The sequence below is a fragment of the Scyliorhinus torazame genome, chromosome 25 (assembly GCF_047496885.1).
Source record: "Scyliorhinus torazame isolate Kashiwa2021f chromosome 25, sScyTor2.1, whole genome shotgun sequence".
NCBI lineage: Eukaryota > Metazoa > Chordata > Chondrichthyes > Carcharhiniformes > Scyliorhinidae > Scyliorhinus > Scyliorhinus torazame.
The window spans coordinates 10,445,968-10,472,671 of record NC_092731.1 but is presented as its reverse complement, the minus strand read 5'-3'; the positions used below and the strand labels follow the sequence as shown (position 1 = coordinate 10,472,671).

The 26,704-nt window shown below is 44.8% G+C and overlaps 1 protein-coding gene across 2 annotated transcripts in view; it reads left to right on the top strand.

Annotated features, from left to right (window-relative positions):
* Positions 1 to 26,704, top strand: part of LOC140402307 (SPARC-related modular calcium-binding protein 1-like) — a 300,157-nt gene that overhangs the window by 1,222 nt on the left and 272,231 nt on the right. The window lies entirely within an intron of this gene.

Sequence of the window (26,704 nt, the reverse complement as noted above, 5' to 3'; positions counted from 1 at the left end):
CTGATCCTCTCCCTCTCATCACACTGATCATCTCTCTCTCTCTTCACACTGATCATCTCTCTCTCTTCACACTGATCATCTCTCTCTCTTCGCACTGATCATCTCTCTCTCTCTTCACACTGATCATCTCTCTCTCTTCACACTGATCATCTCTCTCTCTTCACACTGATCATCTCCCTCTCTCCACACTGATCATCTCTCTCTCTCTTCACACTGATCATCTCCCTCTCCTCACAATGATCATCTCTCTCTCTCTTCACTCTGATCCTCTCTCTCTCTTCACACTGATCATCTCTCTCTCTTCACACTAATCATCTCGCTCTCTTCACAGTGATCATCTCTCTCTCTTCACTCTGATCATCTCTCTCTCTTCACACTAATCATCTCTCTCTCTTCACACTGATCATCTCCCTCTCTTCACTCTGATCATCTCTCTCTCTTCACACTAATCATCTCGCTCTCTTCACAGTGATCATCTCTCTCTCTTCGCACTGACCATCTCTCTCTCTCTTCACACTGATCATCTCCCTCTATTCACTCTGATCACCTCTCTCTTCAAACCGATCATCTCTCTCTCTTCACACTGATCATCTCCCTCTCTTCACTCTGATCATCTCTCTCTCTCTTCATTCTGATCACATTCCCTCTCTTCACTCTGATCATCTCTCTCTCTTCACAATGATCATCTGCCTCTCTTCACACTGATCATCTCCCTCTATTCACTCTGATGACCTCTCTCTTCACACTGATCATCTCTCTCTCTTCACACTGATCATCTCTCTCTCTTCACACTGATAATTTCTCTCTCTTCACACCACGCATATCTCTCTCTCTTCATACTGATCATCGACTCTCTTCACACTGATCATCTCTCTCTCTCTTCACTCTGATCATCTCTCTCTCTTCACACTGATCATCTCTCTCTCTCTTCACTCTGATCATCTCTCTCTCTTCACACAGATCATCTCTCTCTCTTCACACTGATCATCTCCCTCTCTTCACACTGATCATCTCCCTCTCTTCACACTGATCATCTCTCTCTCTCTTCACACTGATCATCTGCCTCTCTTCACACTGATCATCTCTCTTCCTTCACACTGATAATCTCTCCATCTTCACACTGATCATCTCTCTCTCTTCACACTGATAATTTCTCTCTCTTCAGACCACGCATATCTCTCTCTCTTCATACTGATCATCGATCTCTCTTCACACTGATCATCTCTCTCTTCACACTGATCATCTCTCTCTCTTCACACTGATCATCTCTCTCTCTTCACACTGATCATCTCTCTCTCTTCACACTGATCCTCTCCCTCTCTTCAAACTGATCATCTCTCTCTCTTCACACTGATCATCTCCCTCTCTTCACTCTGATCATCTCCCTCTCTTCACACTGATCATCTCCCTCTCTTCACACTGATCATCCCTCCCTCTCTTCACACTGATCATCTCTCTCTCTCTTCACTCTGATCATCTCCCTCTCTTCACACTGATCATCTCCCTCTCTTCACACTGATCATCTCCCTCTCTTCACACTGATCATCTCTCCCTCTCTTCACACTGATCATCTCTCTCTCTTCACACTGATCATCGCTCTCTCTTCACACTGATCATCTCTCTCTCTTCACACTGATCATATCTCTCTCTTCACACTGATCCTCTCCCTCTCTTCAAACTGATCATCTCTCTCTCTTCACTCTGATCATCTCCCTCTCTTCACACTGATCATCTGCCTCTCTTCACACTGATCATCTCCCTCTATTCACTCTGATGACCTCTCTCTTCACACTGATCATCTGTCTCTCTCTTCACACTGATCATCTCTCTTCCTTCACACTGATCATCTCTATCTCTTCACACTGATCATCTCTCTCACTTCACACTGATCATCTCTCTCTCTTCACACTGATCATCTCTCTCTCTTCACACTGATCATCTCTCTCTCTTCACACTGATCCTCTCTCTCTCTCTCCACACTGATCATCTCCCTCTCTTCACACTGATCCTCTCTCTCTCTCTTCCCACTGATCATCTCTCTTCCTTCACACTGATCATCTCTCCCTCTTCATACTGATCATCGATCTCTCTTCACACTGATAATTTCTCTCTCTTCACACTGATCATCTCTCTCTCTTCACACTGATCATCTCTCTCTATCTTCACTCTGATCATCTCTCTCTCTTCACACTGATCATCTCCCTCTCTTCACACTGATCATCTCCCTCTCTTCACTCTGATCATCTCTCTCTCTTCACACTGATCATCTCCCTCTCTTCACACTGATCATCTCTCTCTATCTTCACTCTGATCATCTCTCTCTCTTCACACTGATCATCTCTCTCGCTTCACACTGATCATCTCCCTCTCTTCACTCTGATCATCTCTCTCTCTTCACACTGATCATCTCCCTCTCTTCACACTGATCCTCTCTCTCTCTCTTCCCACTGATCATCTCTCTTCCTTCACACTGATCATCTCTCCCTCTTCATACTGATCATCGATCTCTCTTCACACTGATAATTTCTCTCTCTTCACACTGATCATCTCCCTCTCTTCACTCTGATCATCTCTCTCTCTTCACACTGATCATCTCTCTCTATCTTCACTCTGATCATCTCTCTCTCTTCACACTGATCATCTCTCTCGCTTCACACTGATCGTCTCTCTCTCTTCACTCTGATCACATTCCCTCTCTTCACGCTGATCATCCCTCTCTCTCTTCACTCTGATCATCTCCCTCTCTTCACACTGATCATCTCTCTCTCTCTTCAGTCTGATCATCTCTCTCTCTGTTCACACTGATCATCTCTCTCTCTCTTCACTCTGATCACATTCCCTCTCTTCACGCTGATCATCCCTCTCTCTCTTCACACTGATCATCTCCCTCTCTTCACACTGATCATCTCTCTCTCTCTTCACTCTGATCATCTCTCTCTCTTCACACTGATCATCTCTCTCTCTTCACACCGATCATCTCCCTCTCTTCACACTGATCATCTCTCTCTCTTCACATTGATCATCTCTCTCTCTCTTCACACTGATCATCTCCCTCTCTTCACATTGATCATCTCTCTCTCTCCACACTGATCATCTCTTTCTCTCTTCACCCTGATCACATTCCCTCTCTTCACACTGATCATCCCTCTATCTCTTCACTCTGATCATCTCCCTCTCTTCACACTGATAATTTCTCTCTCTTCACACTGATCATCTCTCCCTCTCTTCACACTGATCATCTCTCTCTCTCTTCAAACTGATCATCTCCCTCTCTTCACACTGATCATCTCTCTCTCTCTTCACACTGATCATCTCTCTCTCTTCACACCGATCATCTCCCTCTCTTCACACTGATCATCTCTCTCTCTTCACATTGATCATCTCTCTCTCTCTTCACACTGATCATCTCCCTCTCTTCACATTGATCATCTCTCTCTCTCCACACTGATCATCTCTTTCTCTCTTCACCCTGATCACATTCCCTCTCTTCACACTGATCATCCCTCTATCTCTTCACTCTGATCATCTCCCTCTCTTCACTCTGATCATCTCTCTCTCTTCGCAATGATCATCTCCCTCACAATGATCACCTCCCTCTCTTCACACTGATCATCTCTCTCTCTTCACACTGATCATCTCCCTCTCTTCACACTGATCATCCCTCTATCTCTTCACTCTGATCATCTCTCTCTCTTCACACTGATCATCTCTCTCTCTTCACACTGATCATCTCCCTCTCTTCACACTGATCACCTCTCCCTTCACGCTGATAATCTCTCTCTCTTCACACTGATCACCTCTCTCTTCACACTGATCATCTCTCTCTCTTCACACTGATCATCTCTCTTCCTTCACACTGATCACCTCTCTCTTCACACTGATCATCTCTCTCTCTTCACACTGATCATCTCTCTTCCTTCACACTGATAATCTCTCCCTCTTCACACTGATCAACTCCCTCTCTTCACACTGATCATCTCCCTCTATTCACTCTGATCACCTCTCTCTTTACACTGATCATCTCTCTCTCTTCACACTGATCATCTTTCTCTCTTCACACTGATCATCTCCCTCTCTCTTCACACTGATCATCTCTCTTCCTTCACACTGATCATCTCTCTCTCTTCACACTGATCATCTCTCTCTCTTCACACTGATCATCTCTCTCTCTTCACAGTGATCATCTCTCTCTCTTCACACTGACCATCTCTCTCTCTCTTCACACTGATCATCTCCCTCTATTCACTCTGATCATCTCTCTCTTCAAACCGATCATCTCTCTCTCTTCACACTGATCATCTCCCTCTCTTCACTCTGATCATCTCTCTCTCTCTTCATTCTGATCACATTCCCTCTCTTCACTCTGATCATCTCTCTCTCTTCACAATGATCATCTGCCTCTCTTCACACTGATCATCTCCCTCTATTCACTCTGATGACCTCTCTCTTCACACTGATCATCTCTCTCTCTTCACACTGATCATCTCTCTCTCTTCACACTGATAATTTCTCTCTCTTCACACTGATCATCTCTCTCTCTTCACACTGATCATCTCTCTCACTTCACACTGATCATCTCTCTCTCTCTCCACACTGATCATCTCCCTCTCTTCACACTGATCCTCTCTCTCTCTCTTCCCACTGATCATCTCTCTTCCTTCACACTGATCATCTCTCCCTCTTCATACTGATCATCGATCTCTCTTCACACTGATAATTTCTCTCTCTCCACACTGATCATCTCCCTCTCTTCACACTGATCCTCGCTCTCTCTCTTCCCACTGATCATCTCTCTTCCTTCACACTGATCATCAATCTCTCTTCACACTGATAATTTCTCTCTCTTCACACTGATCATCTCTCTCTCTTCACACTGATCATCTCTGTCTATCTTCACTCTGATCATCTCTCTCTCTTCACACTGATCATCTCCCTCTCTTCACACTGATCATCTCCCTCTCTTCACTCTGATCATCTCCCTCTCTTCACACTGATCATCTCTCTCTATCTTCACTCTGATCATCTCTCTCTCTTCACACTGATCATCTCTCTCGCTTCACACTGATCATCTCCCTCTCTTCACTCTGATCATCTCTCTCTCTTCACACTGATCATCTCCCTCTCTTCACACTGATCCTCTCTCGCTCTCTTCCCACTGATCATCATCCCTCTATCTCTTCACTCTGATCATCTCCCTCTCTTCACACTGATAATTTCTCTCTCTTCACACTGATCATCTCTCCCTCTCTTCACACTGATCATCTCTCTCTCTCTTCACACTGATCATCTCCCTCTCTTCACACTGATCATCTCTCTCTCTCTTCACACTGATCATCTCTCTCTCTTCACATTGATCATCTCTCTCTCTCTTCACACTGATCATCTCCCTCTCTTCACATTGATCATCTCTCTCTCTCTACACTGATCATCTCTTTCTCTCTTCACCCTGATCACATTCCCTCTCTTCACACTGATCATCCCTCTATCTCTTCACTCTGATCATCTCCCTCTCTTCACTCTGATCATCTCTCTCTCTTCGCAATGATCATCTCCCTCACAATGATCACCTCCCTCTCTTCACACTGATCATCTCTCTCTCTTCACACTGATCATCTCTCTCTCTTCACACTGATCATCTCTCTCTTCACACTGATCATCTCTCTCTCTTCACACTGATCACCTCTCTCTTCACACTGATCATCTCTCTCTCTTCACACTGATCATCTCTCTCTCTTCACACTGATCATCTCTCTCTTCACACTGATCATCTCTCTCTCTTCACACTGATCACCTCTCTCTTCACACTGATCATCTCTCTCTTCACACTGACCATCTCTCTCTCTTCACACTGATCATCTCTCTTCCTTCACACTGATCATCTCTCTCTCTTCACACTGATCACCTCTCTCTTCACACTGATCATCTCTCTCTCTTCACACTGATCATCTCTCTCTCTTCACACTGATCATCTCTCTCTTCACACTGATCATCTCTCTCTCTTCACACTGATCACCTCTCTCTTCACACTGATCATCTCTCTCTTCACACTGATCATCTCTCTCTCTTCACACTGATCATCTCTCTCTTCACACTGATCATCTCTCTCTCTTCACACTGATCATCTCTCTTCCTTCACACTGATCACCTCTCTCTTCACACTGATCATCTCTCTCTCTTCACACTGATCATCTCTCTTCCTTCACACTGATAATCTCTCCCTCTTCACACTGATCATCTCTCTCTCTTCACACTGATCATCTCTCTTCCTTCACACTGATAATCTCTCCCTCTTCACACTGATCATCTCCCTCTCTTCACACTGATCATCTCCCTCTATTCACTCTGATCACTTCTCTCTTTACACTGATCATCTCTCTTCCTTCACACTGATCATCTCTCTCTCTTCACACTGATCATCTCTCTTCCTTCACACTGATCATCTCTCTCTCTTCACACTGATCATCTCTCTCTCTTCACACTGATCATCTCCCTCTCTTCACACTGATCATCTCTCTCTCTCTTCACACTGATCATCTCCCTCTCTTCACACTGATCATCTCCCTCTCTTCACACTGATCATCTCTCTCTCTCTTCACACTGATCATCTCCCTCTCTTCACACTGATCATCTCTCTCTCTTCACACTGATCATCTCTCTTCCTTCACACTGATCATCTCTCTCTCTTCACACTGATCATCTCTCGTCCTTCACACTGATCATCTCTCTCTCTTCACACTGATCATCTCTCCCACTCTTCACACTGATCATCTCCCTCTCTTCACACTGATCATCTCTCTCTCTTCACACTGATCATCTCTCTCTCTTCACACTGATCATCTCTCTTCCTTCACACTGATCATCTCTCTCTCTTCACACTGATCATCTCTCCCTCTCTTCACACTGATCATCTCTCTCTCTTCACACTTATCATCTCTCTCTCTTCACACTGATCATCTCTCTTCCTTCACACTGATCATCTCTCTCTCTTCACACTGATCATCTCCCTCTCTTTACTCTGATCAACTCTCTCTCTTCACACTGATCATCTCTCTCTCTTCACACTGACCATCTCTCTTTCTCTCTTCACACTGATCATCTCCCTCTCTTCACACTGATCATCTCTCCCTCTCTTTACTCTGATCATCTCCCTCTCTTCACACTGATCATCTCTCTCTCTCTTCACTCTGATTATCTCCCTCCCTTCACTCTGATCATCTCTCTCTTCACACTGATCATCTCTCTTTCTCTCTTCACACTGATCATCTCCCTCTCTTCACACTGATCATCTCTCCCTCTCTTTACTCTGATCATCTCCCTCTCTTCACACTGATCATCTCACCCTCTCTTTACTCTGATCATCTCACTCTCTTCACACTGATCATCTCTCTCTCTCTTCACTCTGATTATCTCTCTCTCTTCACTCTGATCATCTCTCTCTCTTCACACTGTCCATCTCTCCCTCTTCACAATGATCACCTCCCTCTCTTCACACTGATCATCTCTCTCTCTTCACACTGATCATCTCCCTCTCTTCACACTGATCATCCCTCTATCTCTTCACTCTGATCATCTCTCTCTCTTCACACTGATCATCTCTCTCTCTTCACACTGATCATCTCCCTCTCTTCACACTGATCACCTCTCTCTTCACGCTGATCATCTCTCTCTCTTCACACTGATCACCTCTCTCTTCACACTGATCATCTCTCTCTCTTCACACTGATCATCTCTCTTCCTTCACACTGATCACCTCTCTCTTCACACTGATCATCTCTCTCTCTTCACACTGATCATCTCTCTTCCTTCACACTGATAATCTCTCCCTCTTCACACTGATCAACTCCCTCTCTTCACACTGATCATCTCCCTCTATTCACTCTGATCACCTCTCTCTTTACACTGATCATCTCTCTCTCTTCACACTGATCATTTTTCTCTCTTCACACTGATCATCTCCCTCTCTCTTCACACTGATCATCTCTCTTCCTTCACACTGATCATCTCTCTCTCTTCACACTGATCATCTCTCTCTCTTCACACTGATCATCTCTCTCTCTTCACAGTGATCATCTCTCTCTCTTCACACTGACCATCTCTCTCTCTCTTCACACTGATCATCTCCCTCTCTTTACTCTGATCATCTCCCTCTCTTCACACTGATCATCTCTCTCTCTCTTCACTCTGATTATCTCCCTCCCTTCACTCTGATCATCTCTCTCTTCACACTGATCATCTCTCTTTCTCTCTTCACACTGATCATCTCCCTCTCTTCACACTGATCATCTCTCCCTCTCTTTACTCTGATCATCTCCCTCTCTTCACACTGATCATCTCACCCTCTCTTTACTCTGATCATCTCCCTCTCTTCACACTGATCATCTCTCTCTCTCTTCACTCTGATTATCTCTCTCTCTTCACTCTGATCATCTCTCTCTCTTCACACTGTCCATCTCTCCCTCTTCACAATGATCACCTCCCTCTCTTCACACTGATCATCTCTCTCTCTTCACACTGATCATCTCCCTCTCTTCACACTGATCATCCCTCTATCTCTTCACTCTGATCATCTCTCTCTCTTCACACTGATCATCTCTCTCTCTTCACACTGATCATCTCCCTCTCTTCACACTGATCACCTCTCTCTTCACGCTGATCATCTCTCTCTCTTCACACTGATCACCTCTCTCTTCACACTGATCATCTCTCTCTCTTCACACTGATCATCTCTCTTCCTTCACACTGATCACCTCTCTCTTCACACTGATCATCTCTCTCTCTTCACACTGATCATCTCTCTTCCTTCACACTGATAATCTCTCCCTCTTCACACTGATCAACTCCCTCTCTTCACACTGATCATCTCCCTCTATTCACTCTGATCACCTCTCTCTTTACACTGATCATCTCTCTCTCTTCACACTGATCATCTTTCTCTCTTCACACTGATCATCTCCCTCTCTCTTCACACTGATCATCTCTCTTCCTTCACACTGATCATCTCTCTCTCTTCACACTGATCATCTCTCTCTCTTCACACTGATCATCTCTCTCTCTTCACAGTGATCATCTCTCTCTCTTCACACTGACCATCTCTCTCTCTCTTCACACTGATCATCTCCCTCTCTTTACTCTGATCATCTCCCTCTCTTCACACTGATCATCTCTCTCTCTCTTCACTCTGATTATCTCCCTCCCTTCACTCTGATCATCTCTCTCTTCACACTGATCATCTCTCTTTCTCTCTTCACACTGATCATCTCCCTCTCTTCACACTGATCATCTCTCCCTCTCTTTACTCTGATCATCTCCCTCTCTTCACACTGATCATCTCACCCTCTCTTTACTCTGATCATCTCCCTCTCTTCACACTGATCATCTCTCTCTCTCTTCACTCTGATTATCTCTCTCTCTTCACTCTGATCATCTCTCTCTCTTCACACTGTCCATCTCTCCCTCTTCACAATGATCACCTCCCTCTCTTCACACTGATCATCTCTCTCTCTTCACACTGATCATCTCCCTCTCTTCACACTGATCATCCCTCTATCTCTTCACTCTGATCATCTCTCTCTCTTCACACTGATCATCTCTCTCTCTTCACACTGATCATCTCCCTCTCTTCACACTGATCACCTCTCTCTTCACACTGATCATCTCTCTCTCTTCACACTGATCACCTCTCTCTTCACACTGATCATCTCTCTCTCTTCACACTGATCATCTCTCTTCCTTCACACTGATCACCTCTCTCTTCACACTGATCATCTCTCTCTCTTCACACTGATCATCTCTCTTCCTTCACACTGATAATCTCTCCCTCTTCACACTGATCAACTCCCTCTCTTCACACTGATCATCTCCCTCTATTCACTCTGATCACCTCTCTCTTTACACTGATCATCTCTCTCTCTTCACACTGATCATCTTTCTCTCTTCACACTGATCATCTCCCTCTCTCTTCACACTGATCATCTCTCTTCCTTCACACTGATCATCTCTCTCTCTTCACACTGATCATCTCTCTCTCTTCACACTGATCATCTCTCTCTCTTCACAGTGATCATCTCTCTCTCTTCACACTGACCATCTCTCTCTCTCTTCACACTGATCATCTCCCTCTCTTTACTCTGATCATCTCCCTCTCTTCACACTGATCATCTCTCTCTCTCTTCACTCTGATTATCTCCCTCCCTTCACTCTGATCATCTCTCTCTTCACACTGATCATCCCTCTTTCTCTCTTCACACTGATCATCTCCCTCTCTTCACACTGATCATCTCTCCCTCTCTTTACTCTGATCATCTCCCTCTCTTCACACTGATCATCTCACCCTCTCTTTACTCTGATCATCTCCCTCTCTTCACACTGATCATCTCTCTCTCTCTTCACTCTGATTATCTCTCTCTCTTCACTCTGATCATCTCTCCCTCTTCATACTGATCATCGATCTCTCTTCACACTGATAATTTCTCTCTCTCCACACTGATCATCTCCCTCTCTTCACACTGATCCTCTCTCTCTCTCTTCCCACTGATCATCTCTCTTCCTTCACACTGATCATCGATCTCTCTTCACACTGATAATTTCTCTCTCTTCACACTGATCATCTCTCTCTCTTCACACTGATCATCTCTCTCTATCTTCACTCTGATCATCTCTCTCTCTTCACACTGATCATCTCCCTCTCTTCACACTGATCATCTCCCTCTCTTCACTCTGATCATCTCCCTCTCTTCACACTGATCATCTCTCTCTATCTTCACTCTGATCATCTCTCTCTCTTCACACTGATCATCTCTCTCGCTTCACACTGATCATCTCCCTCTCTTCACTCTGATCATCTCTCTCTCTTCACACTGATCATCTCCCTCTCTTCACACTGATCCTCTCTCTCTCTCTTCCCACTGATCATCATCCCTCTATCTCTTCACTCTGATCATCTCCCTCTCTTCACACTGATAATTTCTCTCTCTTCACACTGATCATCTCTCCCTCTCTTCACACTGATCATCTCTCTCTCTCTTCACACTGATCATCTCCCTCTCTTCACACTGATCATCTCTCTCTCTCTTCACACTGATCATCTCTCTCTCTTCACATTGATCATCTCTCTCTCTCTTCACACTGATCATCTCCCTCTCTTCACATTGATCATCTCTCTCTCTCCACACTGATCATCTCTTTCTCTCTTCACCCTGATCACATTCCCTCTCTTCACACTGATCATCCCTCTATCTCTTCACTCTGATCATCTCCCTCTCTTCACTCTGATCATCTCTCTCTCTTCGCAATGATCATCTCCCTCACAATGATCACCTCCCTCTCTTCACACTGATCATCTCTCTCTCTTCACACTGATCATCTCTCTCTCTTCACACTGATCATCTCTCTCTTCACACTGATCATCTCTCTCTCTTCACACTGATCACCTCTCTCTTCACACTGATCATCTCTCTCTCTTCACACTGATCATCTCTCTCTCTTCACACTGATCATCTCTCTCTTCACACTGATCATCTCTCTCTCTTCACACTGATCACCTCTCTCTTCACACTGATCATCTCTCTTCCTTCACACTGATCACCACTCTCTTCACACTGATCATCTCTCTCTCTTCACACTGATCATCTCTCTTCCTTCACACTGATAATCTCGCCCTCTTCACACTGATCAACTCCCTCTCTTCACACTGATCATCTCCCTCTATTCACTCTGATCACCTCTCTCTTTACACTGATCATCTCTCTTCCTTCACACTGATCATCTCTCTCTCTTCACACTGATCATCTCTCTTCCTTCACACTGATCATCTCTCTCTCTTCACACTGATCATCTCTCTCTCTTCACACTGATCATCTCCCTCTCTTCACACTGATCATCTCTCTCTCTCTTCACACTGATCAACTCTCTCTCTTCACACTGATCATCTCTCTCTCTTCACACTGACCATCTCTCTCTCTCTTCACACTGATCATCTCCCTCTCTTCACACTGATCATCTCTCCCTCTCTTTACTCTGATCATCTCCCTCTCTTCACACTGATCATCTCTCTCTCTCTTCACTCTGATTATCTCCCTCCCTTCACTCTGATCATCTCTCTCTTCACACTGATCATCTCTCTTTCTCTCTTCACACTGATCATCTCCCTCTCTTCACACTGATCATCTCTCCCTCTCTTTACTCTGATCATCTCCCTCTCTTCACACTGATCATCTCACCCTCTCTTTACTCTGATCATCTCCCTCTCTTCACACTGATCATCTCTCTCTCTCTTCACTCTGATTATCTCTCTCTCTTCACTCTGATCATCTCTCTCTCTTCACACTGTCCATCTCTCCCTCTTCACAATGATCACCTCCCTCTCTTCACACTGATCATCTCTCTCTCTTCACACTGATCATCTCCCTCTCTTCACACTGATCATCCCTCTATCTCTTCACTCTGATCATCTCTCTCTCTTCACACTGATCATCTCTCTCTCTTCACACTGATCATCTCCCTCTCTTCACACTGATCACCTCTCTCTTCACGCTGATCATCTCTCTCTCTTCACACTGATCACCTCTCTCTTCACACTGATCATCTCTCTCTCTTCACACTGATCATCTCTCTTCCTTCACACTGATCACCTCTCTCTTCACACTGATCATCTCTCTCTCTTCACACTGATCATCTCTCTTCCTTCACACTGATAATCTCTCCCTCTTCACACTGATCAACTCCCTCTCTTCACACTGATCATCTCCCTCTATTCACTCTGATCACCTCTCTCTTTACACTGATCATCTCTCTCTCTTCACACTGATCATCTTTCTCTCTTCACACTGATCATCTCCCTCTCTCTTCACACTGATCATCTCTCTTCCTTCACACTGATCATCTCTCTCTCTTCACACTGATCATCTCTCTCTCTTCACACTGATCATCTCTCTCTCTTCACAGTGATCATCTCTCTCTCTTCACACTGACCATCTCTCTCTCTCTTCACACTGATCATCTCCCTCTATTCACTCTGATCACCTCTCTCTTCAAACCGATCATCTCTCTCTCTTCACACTGATCATCTCCCTCTCTTCACTCTGATCATCTCTCTCTCTCTTCATTCTGATCACATTCCCTCTCTTCACTCTGATCATCTCTCTCTCTTCACAATGATCATCTGCCTCTCTTCACACTGATCATCTCCCTCTATTCACTCTGATGACCTCTCTCTTCACACTGATCATCTCTCTCTCTTCACACTGATCATCTCTCTCTCTTCACACTGATAATTTCTCTCTCTTCACACTGATCATCTCCCTCTCTTCACACTGATCACCTCTCTCTTCACGCTGATCATCTCTCTCTCTTCACACTGATCACCTCTCTCTTCACACTGATCATCTCTCTCTCTTCACACTGATCATCTCTCTTCCTTCACACTGATCACCTCTCTCTTCACACTGATCATCTCTCTCTCTTCACACTGATCATCTCTCTTCCTTCACACTGATAATCTCTCCCTCTTCACACTGATCAACTCCCTCTCTTCACACTGATCATCTCCCTCTATTCACTCTGATCACCTCTCTCTTTACACTGATCATCTCTCTCTCTTCACACTGATCATCTTTCTCTCTTCACACTGATCATCTCCCTCTCTCTTCACACTGATCATCTCTCTTCCTTCACACTGATCATCTCTCTCTCTTCACACTGATCATCTCTCTCTCTTCACACTGATCATCTCTCTCTCTTCACAGTGATCATCTCTCTCTCTTCACACTGACCATCTCTCTCTCTCTTCACACTGATCATCTCCCTCTATTCACTCTGATCACCTCTCTCTTCAAACCGATCATCTCTCTCTCTTCACACTGATCATCTCCCTCTCTTCACTCTGATCATCTCTCTCTCTCTTCATTCTGATCACATTCCCTCTCTTCACTCTGATCATCTCTCTCTCTTCACAATGATCATCTGCCTCTCTTCACACTGATCATCTCCCTCTATTCACTCTGATGACCTCTCTCTTCACACTGATCATCTCTCTCTCTTCACACTGATCATCTCTCTCTCTTCACACTGATAATTTCTCTCTCTTCACACTGATCATCTCTCTCTCTTCACACTGATCATCTCTCTCACTTCACACTGCTCATCTCTCTCTCTCTCCACACTGATCATCTCCCTCTCTTCACACTGATCCTCTCTCTCTCTCTTCCCACTGATCATCTCTCTTCCTTCACACTGATCATCTCTCCCTCTTCATACTGATCATCGATCTCTCTTCACACTGATAATTTCTCTCTCTCCACACTGATCATCTCCCTCTCTTCACACTGATCCTCTCTCTCTCTCTTCCCACTGATCATCTCTCTTCCTTCACACTGATCATCGATCTCTCTTCACACTGATAATTTCTCTCTCTTCACACTGATCATCTCTCTCTCTTCACACTGATCATCTCTCTCTATCTTCACTCTGATCATCTCTCTCTCTTCACACTGATCATCTCCCTCTCTTCACACTGATCATCTCCCTCTCTTCACTCTGATCATCTCCCTCTCTTCACACTGATCATCTCTCTCTATCTTCACTCTGATCATTTCTCTCTCTTCACACTGATCATCTCTCTCGCTTCACACTGATCATCTCCCTCTCTTCACTCTGATCATCTCTCTCTCTTCACACTGATCATCTCCCTCTCTTCACACTGATCCTCTCTCTCTCTCTTCCCACTGATCATCATCCCTCTATCTCTTCACTCTGATCATCTCCCTCTCTTCACACTGATAATTTCTCTCTCTTCACACTGATCATCTCTCCCTCTCTTCACACTGATCATCTCTCTCTCTCTTCACACTGATCATCTCCCTCTCTTCACACTGATCATCTCTCTCTCTCTTCACACTGATCATCTCTCTCTCTTCACATTGATCATCTCTCTCTCTCTTCACACTGATCATCTCCCTCTCTTCACATTGATCATCTCTCTCTCTCCACACTGATCATCTCTTTCTCTCTTCACCCTGATCACTTTCCCTCTCTTCACACTGATCATCCCTCTATCTCTTCACTCTGATCATCTCCCTCTCTTCACTCTGATCATCTCTCTCTCTTCGCAATGATCATCTCCCTCACAATGATCACCTCCCTCTCTTCACACTGATCATCTCTCTCTCTTCACACTGATCATCTCTCTCTCTTCACACTGATCATCTCTCTCTTCACACTGATCATCTCTCTCTCTTCACACTGATCACCTCTCTCTTCACACTGATCATCTCTCTCTCTTCACACTGATCATCTCTCTCTCTTCACACTGATCATCTCTCTCTTCACACTGATCATCTCTCTCTCTTCACACTGATCACCTCTCTCTTCACACTGATCATCTCTCTTCCTTCACACTGATCACCTCTCTCTTCACACTGATCATCTCTCTCTCTTCACACTGATCATCTCTCTTCCTTCACACTGATAATCTCGCCCTCTTCACACTGATCAACTCCCTCTCTTCACACTGATCATCTCCCTCTATTCACTCTGATCACCTCTCTCTTTACACTGATCATCTCTCTTCCTTCACACTGATCATCTCTCTCTCTTCACACTGATCATCTCTCTTCCTTCACACTGATCATCTCTCTCTCTTCACACTGATCATCTCTCTCTCTTCACACTGATCATCTCCTTCTCTTCACACTGATCATCTCTCTCTCTCTTCACACTGATCATCTCCCTCTCTTCACACTGATCATCTCCCTCTCTTCACACTGATCATCTCTCTCTCTCTTCACACTGATCATCTCCCTCTCTTCACACTGATCATCTCTCCCTCTCTTTACTCTGATCATCTCCCTCTCTTCACACTGATCATCTCTCTCTCTCTTCACTCTGATTATCTCCCTCCCTTCACTCTGATCATCTCTCTCTTCACACTGATCATCTCTCTTTCTCTCTTCACACTGATCATCTCCCTCTCTTCACACTGATCATCTCTCCCTCTCTTTACTCTGATCATCTCCCTCTCTTCACACTGATCATCTCACCCTCTCTTTACTCTGATCATCTCCCTCTCTTCACACTGATCATCTCTCTCTCTCTTCACTCTGATTATCTCTCTCTCTTCACTCTGATCATCTCTCTCTCTTCACACTGTCCATCTCTCCCTCTTCACAATGATCACCTCCCTCTCTTCACACTGATCATCTCTCTCTCTTCACACTGATCATCTCCCTCTCTTCACACTGATCATCCCTCTATCTCTTCACTCTGATCATCTCTCTCTCTTCACACTGATCATCTCTCTCTCTTCACACTGATCATCTCCCTCTCTTCACACTGATCACCTCTCTCTTCACGCTGATCATCTCTCTCTCTTCACACTGATCACCTCTCTCTTCACACTGATCATCTCTCTCTCTTCACACTGATCATCTCTCTTCCTTCACACTGATCACCTCTCTCTTCACACTGATCATCTCTCTCTCTTCACACTGATCATCTCTCTCTATCTTCACTCTGATCATCTCTCTCTCTTCACACTGATCATCTCCCTCTCTTCACACTGATCATCTCCCTCTCTTCACTCTGATCATCTCCCTCTCTTCACACTGATCATCTCTCTCTATCTTCACTCTGATCATCTCTCTCTCTTCACACTGATCATCTCTCTCGCTTCACACTGATCATCTCCCTCTCTTCACTCTGATCATCTCTCTCTCTTCACACTGATCATCTCCCTCTCTTCACACTGATCCTCTCTCTCTCTCTTCCCACTGATCATCATCCCTCTATCTCTTCACTCTGATCATCTCCCTCTCTTCACACTGATAATTTCTCTCTCTTCACACTGATCATCTCTCCCTCTCTTCACACTGATCATCTCTCTCTCTCTTCACACTGATCATCTCCCTCTCTTCACACTGATCATCTCTCTCTCTCTTCACACTGATCATCTCTCTCTCTTCACATTGATCATCTCTCTCTCTCTTCACACTGATCATCTCCCTCTCTTCACATTGATCATCTCTCTCTCTCCACACTGATCATCTCTTTCTCTCTTCACCCTGATCACTTTCCCTCTCTTCACACTGATCATCCCTCTATCTCTTCACTCTGATCATCTCTCTCTCTTCGCAATGATCATCTCCCTCACAATGATCACCTCCCTCTCTTCACACTGATCATCTCTCTCTCTTCACACTGATCATCTCTCTCTCTTCACACTGATCATCTCTCTCTTCACACTGATCATCTCTCTCTCTTCACACTGATCACCTCTCTCTTCACACTGATCATCTCTCTCTCTTCACACTGATCATCTCTCTCTCTTCACACTGATCATCTCTCTCTTCACACTGATCATCTCTCTCTCTTCACACTGATCACCTCTCTCTTCACACTGATCATCTCTCTTCCTTCACACTGATCACCTCTCTCTTCACACTGATCATCTCTCTCTCTTCACACTGATCATCTCTCTTCCTTCACACTGATAATCTCGCCCTCTTCACACTGATCAACTCCCTCTCTTCACACTGATCATCTCCCTCTATTCACTCTGATCACCTCTCTCTTTACACTGATCATCTCTCTTCCTTCACACTGATCATCTCTCTCTCTTCACACTGATCATCTCTCTTCCTTCACACTGATCATCTCTCTCTCTTCACACTGATCATCTCTCTCTCTTCACACTGATCATCTCCCTCTCTTCACACTGATCATCTCTCTCTCTCTTCACACTGATCATCTCCCTCTCTTCACACTGATCATCTCCCTCTCTTCACACTGATCATCTCTCTCTCTCTTCACACTGATCATCTCCCTCTCTTCACACTGATCATCTCTCCCTCTCTTTACTCTGATCATCTCCCTCTCTTCACACTGATCATCTCTCTCTCTCTTCACTCTGATTATCTCCCTCCCTTCACTCTGATCATCTCTCTCTTCACACTGATCATCTCTCTTTCTCTCTTCACACTGATCATCTCCCTCTCTTCACACTGATCATCTCTCCCTCTCTTTACTCTGATCATCTCCCTCTCTTCACACTGATCATCTCACCCTCTCTTTACTCTGATCATCTCCCTCTCTTCACACTGATCATCTCTCTCTCTCTTCACTCTGATTATCTCTCTCTCTTCACTCTGATCATCTCTCTCTCTTCACACTGTCCATCTCTCCCTCTTCACAATGATCACCTCCCTCTCTTCACACTGATCATCTCTCTCTCTTCACACTGATCATCTCCCTCTCTTCACACTGATCATCCCTCTATCTCTTCACTCTGATCATCTCTCTCTCTTCACACTGATCATCTCTCTCTCTTCACACTGATCATCTCCCTCTCTTCACACTGATCACCTCTCTCTTCACGCTGATCATCTCTCTCTCTTCACACTGATCACCTCTCTCTTCACACTGATCATCTCTCTCTCTTCACACTGATCATCTCTCTTCCTTCACACTGATCACCTCTCTCTTCACACTGATCATCTCTCTCTCTTCACACTGATCATCTCTCTTCCTTCACACTGATAATCTCTCCCTCTTCACACTGATCAACTCCCTCTCTTCACACTGATCATCTCCCTCTATTCACTCTGATCACCTCTCTCTTTACACTGATCATCTCTCTCTCTTCACACTGATCATCTTTCTCTCTTCACACTGATCATCTCCCTCTCTCTTCACACTGATCATCTCTCTTCCTTCACACTGATCATCTCTCTCTCTTCACACTGATCATCTCTCTCTCTTCACACTGATCATCTCTCTCTCTTCACAGTGATCATCTCTCTCTCTTCACACTGACCATCTCTCTCTCTCTTCACACTGATCATCTCCCTCTATTCACTCTGATCACCTCTCTCTTCAAACCGATCATCTCTCTCTCTTCACACTGATCATCTCCCTCTCTTCACTCTGATCATCTCTCTCTCTCTTCATTCTGATCACATTCCCTCTCTTCACTCTGATCATCTCTCTCTCTTCACAATGATCATCTGCCTCTCTTCACACTGATCATCTCCCTCTATTCACTCTGATGACCTCTCTCTTCACACTGATCATCTCTCTCTCTTCACACTGATCATCTCTCTCTCTTCACACTGATAATTTCTCTCTCTTCACACTGATCATCTCTCTCTCTTCACACTGATCATCTCTCTCACTTCACACTGCTCATCTCTCTCTCTCTCCACACTGATCATCTCCCTCTCTTCACACTGATCCTCTCTCTCACTCTTCCCACTGATCATCTCTCTTCCTTCACACTGATCATCTCTCCCTCTTCATACTGATCATCGATCTCTCTTCACACTGATCATCTCTCTCTCTTCACACTGATCATCTCTCTCTCTTCACACTGATCATCTCTCTCTTCACACTGATCATCTCTCTCTCTCCACACTGATCACCTCCCTCTCTTCACACTGATCCTCTCTCTCTCTCTTCCCACTGATCATCTCTCTTCCTTCACACTGATCATCGATCTCTCTTCACACTGATAATTTCTCTCTCTTCACACTGATCATCTCTCTCTCTTCACACTGATCATCTCTCTCTATCTTCACTCTGATCATCTCTCTCTCTTCACACTGATCATCTCCCTCTCTTCACACTGATCATCTCCCTCTCTTCACTCTGATCATCTCCCTCTCTTCACACTGATCATCTCTCTCTATCTTCACTCTGATCATCTCTCTCTCTTCACACTGATCATCTCTCTCGCTTCACACTGATCATCTCCCTCTCTTCACTCTGATCATCTCTCTCTCTTCACACTGATCATCTCCCTCTCTTCACACTGATCCTCTCTCTCTCTCTTCCCACTGATCATCATCCCTCTATCTCTTCACTCTGATCATCTCCCTCTCTTCACACTGATAATTTCTCTCTCTTCACACTGATCATCTCTCCCTCTCTTCACACTGATCATCTCTCTCTCTCTTCACACTGATCATCTCCCTCTCTTCACACTGATCATCTCTCTCTCTCTTCACACTGATCATCTCTCTCTCTTCACATTGATCATCTCTCTCTCTCTTCACACTGATCATCTCCCTCCCTTCACATTGATCATCTCTCTCTCTCCACACTGATCATCTCTTTCTCTCTTCACCCTGATCACATTCCCTCTCTTCACACTGATCATCCCTCTATCTCTTCACTCTGATCATCTCCCTCTCTTCACTCTGATCATCTCTCTCTCTTCGCAATGATCATCTCCCTCACAATGATCACCTCCCTCTCTTCACACTGATCATCTCTCTCTCTTCACACTGATCATCTCTCTCTCTTCACACTGATCATCTCTCTCTTCACACTGATCATCTCTCTCTCTTCACACTGATCACCTCTCTCTTCACACTGATCATCTCTCTCTCTTCACACTGATCATCTCTCTCTCTTCACACTGATCATCTCTCTCTTCACACTGATCATCTCTCTCTCTTCACACTGATCACCTCTCTCTTCACACTGATCATCTCTCTTCCTTCACACTGATCACCTCTCTCTTCACACTGATCATCTCTCTCTCTTCACACTGATCATCTCTCTTCCTTCACACTGATAATCTCGCCCTCTTCACACTGATCAACTCCCTCTCTTCACACTGATCATCTCCCTCTATTCACTCTGATCACCTCTCTCTTTACACTGATCATATCTCTTCCTTCACACTGATCATCTCTCTCTCTTCACACTGATCATCTCTCTTCCTTCACACTGATCATCTCTCTCTCTTCACACTGATCATCTCTCTCTCTTCACACTGATCATCTCCCTCTCTTCACACTGATCATCTCTCTCTCTCTTCACACTGATCATCTCCCTCTCTTCACACTGATCATCTCCCTCTCTTCACACTGATCATCTCTCTCTCTCTTCACACTGATCATCTCCCTCTCTTCACACTGATCATCTCTCTCTCTTCACACTGATCATCTCTCTTCCTTCACACTGATCATCTCTCTCTCTTCACACTGATCATCTCTCTTCCTTCACACTGATCATCTCTCTCTCTTCACACTGATCATCTCTCCCACTCTTCACACTGATCATCTCCCTCTCTTCACACTGATCATCTCTCTCTCTTCACACTGATCATCTCTCTCTCTTCACACTGATCATCTCTCTTCCTTCACACTGATCATCTCTCTCTCTTCACACTGATCATCTCTCACTCTCTTCACACTGATCATCTCTCTCTCTTCACACTTATCATCTCTCTCTCTTCACACTGATGATCTCTCTTCCTTCACACTGATCATCTCTCTCTCTTCACACTGATCATCTCCCTCTCTTTACTCTGATCAACTCTCTCTCTTCACACTGATCATCTCTCTCTCTTCACACTGACCATCTCTCTTTCTCTCTTCACACTGATCTTCTCCCTCTCTTCACACTGATCATCTCTCCCTCTCTTTACTCTGATCATCTCCCTCTCTTCACACTGATCATCTCTCTCTCTCTTCACTCTGATTATCTCCCTCCCTTCACACTGATCATCTCTCTCTCTCTTCACACTGATCATCTCTCTTTCTCTCTTCACACTGATCATCTCCCTCTCTTCACACTGATCATCTCTCCCTCTCTTTACTCTGATCATCTCCCTCTCTTCACACTGATCATCTCTCCCTCTCTTTACTCTGATCATCTCCCTCTCTTCACACTGATCATCTCTCTCTCTCTTCACTCTGATTATCTCTCTCTCTTCACTCTGATCATCTCTCTCTCTTCACACTGTCCATCTCTCCCTCTTCACACTGATCATCTCCCTCTCTCTTCACACTGATCATCTCCCTCTCTTCACACTGATCATCTCTCTCTCTCTTCACTCTGATCACATTCCCTCTCTTCACACTGATCATCCCTCTCTCTCTTCACTCTGGTCATCTCTCTCTCTTCACAATGATCATCTCTCTCTCTTCACACAGATCATCTCTCTCTCTTCACACTGATCATCTCTCTCTCTTCAAACTGATCATCTCTCTCTCTTCACACTGATCATCTCTCTCTCTTCACACTGATCATCTCCCTCTCTTCACACTGATCATCTCTCTCTCTCTTCACACTGATCATCTCCCTCTCTTCACACTGATCATCTCCCTCTCTTCACACTGATCATCTCTCTCTCTCTTCACACTGATCATCTCCCTCTCTTCACACTAATCATCTCTCTCTCTTCACACTGATCATCTCTCTCTCTTCACACTGATCATCTCTCTTCCTTCACACTGATCATCTCTCTCTCTTCACACTGATCATCTCTCCCTCTCTTCACACTGATCATCTCTCTCTCTTCACACTTATCATCTCTCTCTCTTCACACTGATCATCTCTCTTCCTTCACACTGATCATCTCTCTCTCTTCACACTGATCATCTCCCTCTCTTTACTCTGATCAACTCTCTCTCTTCACACTGATCATCTCTCTCTCTTCACACTGACCATCTCTCTTTCTCTCTTCACACTGATCATCTCCCTCTCTTCACACTGATCATCTCTCCCTCTCTTTACTCTGATCATCTCCCTCTCTTCACACTGATCATCTCTCTCTCTCTTCACTCTGATTATCTCCCTCCCTTCACTCTGATCATCTCTCTCTTCACACTGATCATCTCTCTCTCTTCACACTGATCATCTCTCCCTCTCTTCACACTGATCATCTGTCTCTCTTCACACTGATCTTCTCTCTCTCTCTTCACTCTGATCATCTCTCTCTCTTCACACTGTCCATCTCTCCCTCTTCACACTGATCATCTCCCTCTCTTCACACTGATCATCTCTCTCTCTTCACACTGATCATCTCTCTCTCTTCACACCGATCATCTCTCTTCCTTCACACTGATCATCTCTCTCTCTTCACACTGATCATCTCTCTTCCTTCACACTGATCATCTCTCTCTCTTCACACTGATCATCTCTCTTCCTTCACACTGATCATCTCTCTCTCTTCACACTGATCATCTCTCCCTCTCTTCACACTGATCATCTCTCTCTCTTCACACTGATCATCTCTCTTCCTTCACACTGATCATCTCTCTCTCTTCACACTGATCATCTCTCCCTCTCTTCACACTGATCATCTCTCTCTCTTCACACTGATCATCTCTCTCTCTTCACACTGATCATCTCTCTTCCTTCACACTGATCATCTCTCTCTCTTCACACTGATCATCTCTCCCTCTCTTCACACTGATCATCTCTCTCTCTTCACACTGATCATCTCTCTCTCTTCACACTGATCAAATCTCTCTCTTCACACTGATCATCTCTCTCTCTTCACACTGACCATCTCTCTTTCTCTCTTCACACTGATCATCTCCCTCTCTTCACACTGATCATCTCTCCCTCTCTTTACTCTGATCATCTCCCTCTCTTCACACTGATCATCTCTCTCTCTCTTCACTCTGATTATCTCCCTCCCTTCACTCTGATCATCTCTCTCTTCACACTGATCATCTCTCTTTCTCTCTTCACACTGATCATCTCCCTCTCTTCACACTGATCATCTCTCCCTCTCTTTACTCTGATCATCTCCCTCTCTTCACACTGATCATCTCTCCCTCTCTTTACTCTGATCATCTCCCTCTCTTCACACTGATCATCTCTCTCTCTCTTCACTCTGATTATCTCCCTCCCTTCACTCTGATCATCTCCCTCTCTTCACACTGATCATCTCTCTCTCTCTTCACTCTGATCATCTCTCTCTCTTCACACTGTCCATCTCTCCCTCTTCACACTGATCATCTCCCTCTCTCTTCACACTGATCATCTCCCTCTCTTCACACTGATCATCTCTCTCTCTCTTCACTCTGATCACATTCCCTCTCTTCACACTGATCATCCCTCTCTCTCTTCACTCTGGTCATCTCTCTCTCTTCACAAAGATCATCTCTCTCTCTTCACACAGATCATCTCTCTCTCTTCACACTGATCATCTCTCCCTCTCTTCACACTGATCATCTCTCTCTCTTCACACTGATCTTCTCTCTCTCTCTTCACTCTGATCATCTCTCTCTCTTCACACTGATCATCTCTCTCTCTTCACTCTGATCATCTCTCTCTCTTCACACTGATCATCTCTCCCTCTCTTCACACTGATCATCTCTCTCTCTTCACACTGATCTTCTCTCTCTCTCTTCACTCTGATCATCTCTCTCTCTTCAAACTAATCATCTCTCTCTCTCTTCGCTCAGATCATCTCTCTCTCTTCGCTCAGATCATCTCTCTCTCTTCACACTGATCTTCTCTCTCTCTCTTCACACTGATCATCTCCCTCTCTTCACACTGATCATCTCTGTCTCTTCACACTGATCATCTATCTCTCTTCACACTGATCATCTCTCTCTCTTCACAATGATCTTCTCTCTCTCTCTTCACTCTGATCATCTCTCTCTCTTCACTCTGATCATCTCTCTCTCTTCACACTGATCATCTCTCTCTCTTCACACTGATCATCTCTCTCTTCACACTGATCATCTCTCTCTCTTCACACTGATCATCTCCCTCTCTTCACACTGATCATCCCTCTCTCTCTTCACTCTGATCATCTCTCTCTCTTCACACTGATCATCTCTCTCTCTCTTCACACTGATCATCTCTCTCTCTTCACACTGACCATCTCTCTTTCTCTCTTCACACTGATCATCTCCCTCTCTTCACACTGATCATCTCTCCCTCTCTTTACTCTGATCATCTCCCTCTCTTCACACTGATCATCTCTCTCTCTCTTCACTCTGATTATCTCCCTCCCTTCACTCTGATCATCTCTCTCTTCACACTGATCATCTCTCTTTCTCTCTTCACACTGATCATCTCCCTCTCTTCACACTGATCATCTCTCCCTCTCTTTACTCTGATCATCTCCCTCTCTTCACACTGATCATCTCTCCCTCTCTTTACTCTGATCATCTCCCTCTCTTCACACTGATCATCTCTCTCTCTCTTCACTCTGATTATCTCTCTCTCTTCACTCTGATCATCTCTCTCTCTTCACACTGTCCATCTCTCCCTCTTCACACTGATCATCTCCCTCTCTCTTCACACTGATCATCTCCCTCTCTTCACACTGATCATCTCTGTCTCTCTTCACTCTGATCACATTCCCTCTCTTCACACTGATCATCCCTCTCTCTTCACTCTGGTCATCTCTCTCTCTTCACAATGATCATCTCTCTCTCTTCACACAGATCATCTCTCTCTCTTCACACTGATCATCTCTCTCTCTTGAAACTGATCATCTCTCTCTCTCTTCGCTCAGATCATCTCTCTCTCTTCGCTCAGATCATCTCTCTCTCTTCACACTGATCATCTCTCCCTCTCTTCACACTGATCATCTCTCTCTCTTCACACTGATCTTCTCTCTCTCTCTTCACTCTGATCATCTCTCTCTCTTCACACTGATCATCTCTCTCTCTTCACACTGATCATCTCTCTCTCTTCACACTGATCATCTCTCCCTCTCTTCACACTGATCATCTGTCTCTCTTCACACTGATCTTCTCTCTCTCTCTTCACTCTGATCATCTCTCTCTCTTCACACTGTCCATCTCTCCCTCTTCACACTGATCATCTCCCTCTCTTCACACTGATCATCTCTCTCTCTTCACACTGATCATCTCTCTCTCTTCACACCGATCATCTCTCTTCCTTCACACTGATCATCTCTCTCTCTTCACACTGATCATCTCTCTTCCTTCACACTGATCATCTCTCTCTCTTCACACTGATCATCTCTCTTCCTTCACACTGATCATCTCTCTCTCTTCACACTGATCATCTCTCCCTCTCTTCACACTGATCATCTCTCTCTCTTCACACTGATCATCTCTCTTCCTTCACACTGATCATCTCTCTCTCTTCACACTGATCATCTCTCCCTCTCTTCACACTGATCATCTCTCTCTCTTCACACTGATCATCTCTCTCTCTTCACACTGATCATCTCTCTTCCTTCACACTGATCATCTCTCTCTCTTCACACTGATCATCTCTCCCTCTCTTCACACTGATCATCTCTCTCTCTTCACACTGATCATCTCTCTCTCTTCACACTGATCAAATCTCTCTCTTCACACTGATCATCTCTCTCTCTTCACACTGACCATCTCTCTTTCTCTCTTCACACTGATCATCTCCCTCTCTTCACACTGATCATCTCTCCCTTTCTTTACTCTGATCATCTCCCTCTCTTCACACTGATCATCTCTCTCTCTCTTCACTCTGATTATCTCCCTCCCTTCACTCTGATCATCTCTCTCTTCACACTGATCATCTCTCTTTCTCTCTTCACACTGATCATCTCCCTCTCTTCACACTGATCATCTCTCCCTCTCTTTACTCTGATCATCTCCCTCTCTTCACACTGATCATCTCTCTCTCTTCACACTGATCATCTCTCCCACTCTTCACACTGATCATCTCCCTCTCTTCACACTGATCATCTCTCTCTCTTCACACTGATCATCTCTCTCTCTTCACACTGATCATCTCTCTTCCTTCACACTGATCATCTCTCTCTCTTCACACTGATCATCTCTCACTCTCTTCACACTGATCATCTCTCTCTCTTCACACTTATCATCTCTCTCTCTTCACACTGATGATCTCTCTTCCTTCACACTGATCATCTCTCTCTCTTCACACTGATCATCTCCCTCTCTTTACTCTGATCAACTCTCTCTCTTCACACTGATCATCTCTC